Source organism: Hesperophylax consimilis, chromosome 22 (assembly GCF_061612785.1).
Source record: "Hesperophylax consimilis isolate HC1 chromosome 22, BYU_Hcon_1.0, whole genome shotgun sequence".
Lineage (NCBI taxonomy): Eukaryota > Metazoa > Arthropoda > Insecta > Trichoptera > Limnephilidae > Hesperophylax > Hesperophylax consimilis.
Genome location: NC_142857.1, coordinates 6,119,057 through 6,126,223, shown reverse-complemented (window position 1 = coordinate 6,126,223; position 7,167 = coordinate 6,119,057).

The following is a 7,167-nucleotide window of genomic DNA, read 5'->3' as shown; positions in this document are numbered from 1 at the left end:
AATACCAAATGATAGCTAGAGTTGGTCGATATTCGATATTCCTGTTCTAGATACTATGTTACTTTGCTGTCACTAGAACCGGCTATTTATGGGGCCGGTTCCTTTTGTAATTTTTATAATACGAACCTTTTAAACTGTGCCCGTGAATAAAAATTATGATTGAAAATTCTAACAATAACCGAAAAAATATTCTAAATAATAAAAACCTCGATATTGGCAGAGATCGTCGATATAGTGGTGATTGAATAAAGAACCGGTTCCATTTCGTTCTCAGGTAACTGGAACCGCAGTGACAGGCCATTTTAGATATCAACCATCTCTAATGAGAGCACAGACAAAAAACTTGACGACACTATTAAAACATGGCCGCCAATAGGACAACCCTAAAGTAAGACTAAAATATAAATTAGTCACACTAATATGCTACGTATACATACGCGAGCCGAACTGCTGAACTGAACCTCAACTTATAGGAAAGGAACAAAGAACTTTGAAGTTAGAACTAAAGAACATCTCAGAGCTCTAAACGGAAATTGTGAATCTGAGTTTGCAGATAATCTTTTAAATAACGATCACACATTTGATAAAAACTCAGGTCTTAAAATATTGCACACAGGATATAAAGCTTCGCGAATAAATAATTTAGAAATTTTATAAATTAGAAAACATGTAAATTAAAAAGCAGACTTAATTAATGAGCAAAAAAATTACAAACCCTCTTTTAAATGCTTTCCCACTAAACTGGTATTTCCCGTTTAACAATATTGTAATTCCCAATTCTTTAAAAACAACATTAAAAACTCAACTCAATTAAATAATGCAGAATTTAACAAAATTTTTGAAAACAACTGGCCAAATTACATAAAAATTTTCACAGATGGTTCCAAACTCAGTCAGGACTCCCATTGCGGGGCCAGTGTCTATGTTTCTCACAGAAAATTGTGTTTCCCACACAAACTTCCCAAAGAATGCTTCATTTTCTCTGCTGAATGCATAGCTATCATAGAAGCTCTTCAACTCGTCAAATCATTAAATATTAAAAACGCACTCATCCTTTCAGACTCGCTTAGTTCACTAATCTGCTCGATCAGGGACCTACTGCATTCCATGTCACTGGTTCATGCATCAGTGGTCTTAGCCTGGATACCGGGACACCTCGGTATTACTGGAAATGACATGGCTGATTATATTGCTAAAGAAGCCACTGCCCCATGGTCCGTTAAGTGATATCCCTATTCCGGTTAGAGACCATTTCCCTATTCCAAAAACTAAGTACCAACTCCAATGGTCTTCTGAATGGAAAAATCCTCTCTGATAAAAGGTCATCAGTACCTACTCATTAATTCAACCTTCTATTCTTGTTAAGCCCTGGTTTCACAAATATACTTCCATGCCTAAAAATATATATTTCTTCCATAACCCGAATGCGGCTGGGTCACACTTGTTGTCTTAGCCATCTTGCCAGGTTTCACATAGTCAGTTCGCCGTACTATGATTGTGGGTCAGAGGATACTCTAGACCAGGGGTCTCCAAACTTTTCAGCCGGAGGGCCACATTGACTACTCCAGTGAGTTCGGAGGGCCAAAACCGTTTTAATTTCTAGACACCCATATTTTCTGTCCTAGGGAGGGTGGGGAGGGGGGGGGGGTAGACAATAGAATTTTCAGGGATGAAAATATAGCTTTAGATAACGAAGCTTTGAAGATATTTTTTGATTCTCGTTTCTCAGACCTTGATATCATTGCGAATCAAATAAAGATTTTTCAAAAAAATCCTCTTGATATATTCGCGCGATACTTGTGGACGCAATGTATTGGTGCCAAGTACCTCGCCAACGAGCATATTTATTTATTCGCACAAAAAAATTCGCAGAGATTTCGCCCCTTCTGAGCAAGGTCTTAGCCATTAGCTGTCACGGGTCCTTGATGACACTGGTCATTAGATGTCGCGGGCCGGATGGAAAACACTGGCGGGCCGGATACGGCCCGCGGGCCGTAGTTTGGAGACCCCTGCTCTAGACTATTGATTAGATTCAGATCTACACACTTTTCTATGCAGTTGGAGGTGCCGCTACTAGATAAAGATAGATAAAGTAAATTTGTCTCAAATCGTTCGATTTTAACGGCCTGTTCAGAAAAGTTAGCCAATCTGTGCGCTTTTAAAAATACCATATGACTTTTCTGCGGAATAGATGATAAATGAGTAGTTAGGAGTAGGCAGGAGTAGGCGGATAGGATGAAACACTTGACAATCACTTGTGTAATCTGATGTATACAAATTCTTCTAGTATTTCGGCTCAAGTTTTTGTTTTTTTTTTTTTAATTAGTTTAATCCGCTTGATCGTACCACGTCTCCTGATGGTGACCCTGACTTCATCCCCGCCCTCGATCGAGTCGTATATTCTTCAGTGCTACTCAAAGTTAATCTTAAAAGTATATCGATCTTGCATTTGCAGTCACAGGTACTATTTTACCAAACTGTCACCATCACTGTTTTTTTTATTTTACGTAGGTACTTTGATGTTACGAGCTTTAATAAATCGGAAGAGACTGAATAATAATAATGGGTCATTATGACTTTTTACGTGCATACGTTACACACCTAATTCAGGAATTCGCTGAGTTTACTTGTTTGTATTTTGTATAAGGGTTTTAATAATAATAATAATAATAATGTTTATTTCAGCTGGACAGAGCGGTGTGTGCAATGCTCTGCCTGCCATAAAAGTTTACATTTAAGTTAATACATAAAATGAATAAAGAAATAAATAAAAATAATAAATAAAAAATCAATACGATGAGCACATTAGGACTTTATGGTGGCTTGAGTGAAATTCTCCATCTCTGGTGTAGAGGCGCTCCCTGCCACTGGGCAACGGCCTGGACAAGAGTGTTGTCCGATCTCTGGTAGCGCTGACTCGTCCCGGCTATTCTGTGGCGCATCAAAGCAGCGAACCCATGCACCCTTCCTTCAGTGAACATCTGTGAGGCGCTGAATCGCCAGGGGAGGCCAAATAGGGCTCTGTATGCGTGGTTGTACTGTACTCGGAGTGTGTTCATGACGCCTTGTGTGTATGTCTTCCATAGCTCGCTAGTGTAGAAGCTCATACAATATGTTTGGAAAAGTTGCTTCTTCACCGGAGGACTGCATTTGTTGAATCTCCTGGCAAGCATGTTAGCTCGCACACTCAGTACTCTTCTTTGACGTCCTATGTCTTTTTTATCATTTAGGTCATCGGTGATGACATGCCCCAAATATTTGATTTCGCTGCAAATTTTCAGGTTGGCCCCGCCGAGACGTATGGGTGGAATGACAGTGGGACCAGAATTTGCTTTAAATATCAGCAGGGATGACTTTTTAGCATTGTACATCAGCCCATGACTATCAACGTAAGCTTCGCCATATTGCCAGAAGTTTTCTCATCGCTCTTATCGATGGAGCTAGTATGACCATGTCGTCTGCATAGCTAATATTGTTCATACATACCCTGGCAATATGGCATCCGATTCTTGTCGTATTTAGTGTTTTACTAAGTTCATCCATATACACGTTGAAAAGCACTGGGGACATTGAGCCTCCTTGTCTAGCGCCGCACTTAATTTGGCTGCTTCTGATAGGCTTTCATTCCATCTGACAAAGTTTTCCTGTTGGTTGTACCATGTTCTCAATATATTAACAATTTGTGGTGGAACTTGTCGTTCGGTCAGTTTTTTCCACAACGCATTATGACAAATCCTGTCAAAGGCTTTGCTTAAGTCTAGGAAGCATGCGTACACCGTTGTTTTTCTGGCTTTATAGTATTCGATTGTTTGTTTCATGTTGTATATGGCCGTGTCAGTAGAGCATCCAGCTTTGAAGCCCATTTGAGAGTCCTCTGTATTGAGCTTGTCTTCCGTTAAATTTAAGATGACCTTTTCGAAGATTCTTGCAATTATTGTGGCAAGAGATATGGGTCTGTAATTAACAGATGATGTCAGGTTCAACTGGCGGCTTTTGTGATCGGTATTATTATTGTTTTGGACAGCTCTTTCGGAATGTGTCCGAGGACGATCATGGCAGTGAAGAGAGAGGCAAGCAGTATTGTTAAGTACTCCCCCGCATGCTTTACATGTTCTTCGACCAGTCCATCGTGACCTGCAGATTTACCATCGGGTAGGAATCCTGAAATCCCGATCCGACTGAAAACATTCCTGAGTATGCTAAAAACGGTATTAGTTAGGTACCTAAATATTCAGTCTAGTAACAGCCATAAAAATAAAATGTTCATTCTGATATTACCGACTCCATTAATTCGTCAAAAAAGCTACCTTTGATTGGTGATTGGAACAAACTAAATTCTTTACAGTAAACAATGTCGCATCAATCCGCGTACATGTGAACGGATCAACAATACAATACAATCCAAAGTCCATGAGATGAATATTTGAAATGGAATGTCACTGCGGTTTTAGGTATTACAAACCCAAATGGAATTCAGTTACTTCTGTAACCGGTTCCCGACGACGGGGAAGCTTCCTGGATCAGCTTTGGCAAAAATTGAATTTCTGTGTAAATTGTTGGTTTCATAGAGGGAGGTAATAATTTAGAATCCGTCCTTATAGTTGGTTAATTTTTTTCGGATTTCTCGGGAAATAATAATTAATTTCGTCATTCAAACAAAAATATTAAGCGTCGCAGTGACTGCTCATTCAAGGCAATATCGGTTATGTAGGCAGAATAGTTTTTGTAGATTTTCTATAACTGTGATATGTCCCTAGGTATATACATGACTTGAATTCACAGAAAGACCAAAGCGAACACGTGCTCCCGCATCTGTCTCTGTAATTTTACACGCAGATGGAGGCGGCAGTTCGAATTATTAGACCTTAAGTATTTAGTGAATAGTTTCGCCGGTCCCGCAATAAAAAATTAGAAAGCCAACTTAGAAATACACATTAAGCTAGCGACCAAGCAATAAAAACCTTCGCCCAAGGCTAGACTATATTGCCATGGTTTGAAGGTCTTTTGTACAAATTTTAACATCTTTTAAAATAATAATAACTCTACCGGTGAGAATGTCGATGCCAGTGCCACGGACTCAAACAACGTACCGAAGTGGGGTAAAACGGAGCCACTTTAGTTCCAGCACCCCATGACAGGCGCGCTACGGTCGCCGAAGCGCTTCCACTTAGGAAGCTGTCCTCTCGGCAGTCCTCATCTCGCCTCAACAGTTAACAGTTCCCAGTCAGCACTCGACAGTTCCCATTCCGCACTCGACAGTCATCATCTCGGAAGTCACCATCCTGCTCTCCCCCTTGGAGCGGCGCCAAGGCAGCTGCCGACCAGGGAACTGCCCTAGCAGAAGTTACCGTCTCGCCTCCGCCGATAAACTTCCTGCTCTCCCCCTTTGGAGCGGCACCGAGGCTCTTCCGACCAGGGAGCTGCCCTAGCAGGAGTTACCGTCTCGCCTCCGCCGAGAAACTTCCTGCTCTCCCCCTTGGAGCGGCGCCGAGGATCTTCCTACCAGGACGCTCTCGCCTCTCAAGAGTCGCTGCCTGCCGACTCCGCCCTTCGGAGCCTTGGCCCAGGCTGAACTAATTCCGCCCTTCGGATCCCACCCAAGTTGCCGCTTGTGTGATGTCGGTGATAAGTGCGAACGTGGAGATCCGCGGTTCAAGACAAGAACTATAACTTACGACTAGATTAAGACTAACCCTTCTTTATACATTTTTATGAAATAAATTTTAAGAGTGTTTTGTAACTAAGTAACTTCTTTTTTTTCTCGTTCCTCCTTTTCTTTAGCTTGAATAGTATTAATTATTTAAAGTCCCCTTGAGTAGAGTTATAACAACTGTGTGTTTTTATTTCGAATATTTTTTCGGGTATCATTCGAATATTTTGGATTAAAGACACTGTTACTTCAAACGTGTTCCATTACAAAAAATTCACACGGAATCGGTTTGTTATAACTCTACTTAAGGGAGTTAATAATTAATATTATTCATGTAAAAGATAAGGAGGAACGTGTACAAAAAAAGAAATTACTTAGTTACAAAACACTCTTAAAATTTATTTAATAAAATGTATAAAGAAGGGTTAATCTTAATCTAGCTTAATGATTGTTCTTAAAATTAATTCTTAAAACTAATTGTCCTTTTTCTTAATCCTAAATTATCTTCATTCACTGGCTTAAAAGTTGGGTCACGTTACGAGATAATTATGCAAAAATTGTGCAGACACTTCCCTTTACGATGATTCTGGAATCACGGATCTCCACGTTCGCACTTATCACCGACAACACAAGCGGCAACTTGGGTTGGATCCGAAGGGCGGAAGTTGTTCAACCTGGGCCAAGGCTCCGAAGGGCGGAGTCGGCAGGCAGCGAATTCTGAGTGGGCAGCTTCTGGGTAGGAAAATCCTCGGCACCGCTCCAAGGGGGAGAGCAGGAAGTTTCTCGGCGGAGGCGAGACGGTAACTTCTGCTAGGGCAGCTCCCTGGTCGGAAGAGCCTCGGTGCCGCTCCAAAGGGGGAGAGCAGGAAGTTTCTCGGCGGAGGCGAGACGGTAACTTCTGCTAGGGCAGTTCCCTGGTCGGCAGCTGCCTCGGCGCCGCTCCAAGAGGGAGAGCAGGTTGATGACTCCCAAGATGATGACTGTCGAGTGCGGAAATGTGAAGTGTCGAGAACTAGGCGAGATCGTGACCGCCAAGAGGGCAGCCTCCTGGGCGGAGGCGCCTCGGCGACCGCCCCAAGGGGGGGCGAGATGATGACTCTCGAAAGGCGAGATTGTGACTGTCGAGAGGGCAGCCTCCTGGGCGGAGGCCCCTCGGCGACCGCCCCAAGGGGGGCGAGATGATGACTGTCTGACTGGGTACTCTTGACTCGGGACTGTTGGTTGCGTAATCTGTCTTCAGCTGTTGAGGCGAGATCGTGACCGCCGAGAGGGCAGCCTCCTGGGCGGAGGCGCCTCGGCGGCCGCCCCAAGGGGAGGCGAGATGATCACTCTCTGACTGGGTACTGGATACTGTGTGACTCGGGACTGTCTTCAGCTGCGCAATCCAGCGACCGTAGCGCGCCTGTCGTGGGGTGCTGTAACTAAAGTGGTTCCGCTTTACACCACTTCGGTACGTTGTTTGAGTCCGTGGCGCTGGCATCGACATTCTCACCGTAGTCGTTATTATTATTTTAAAA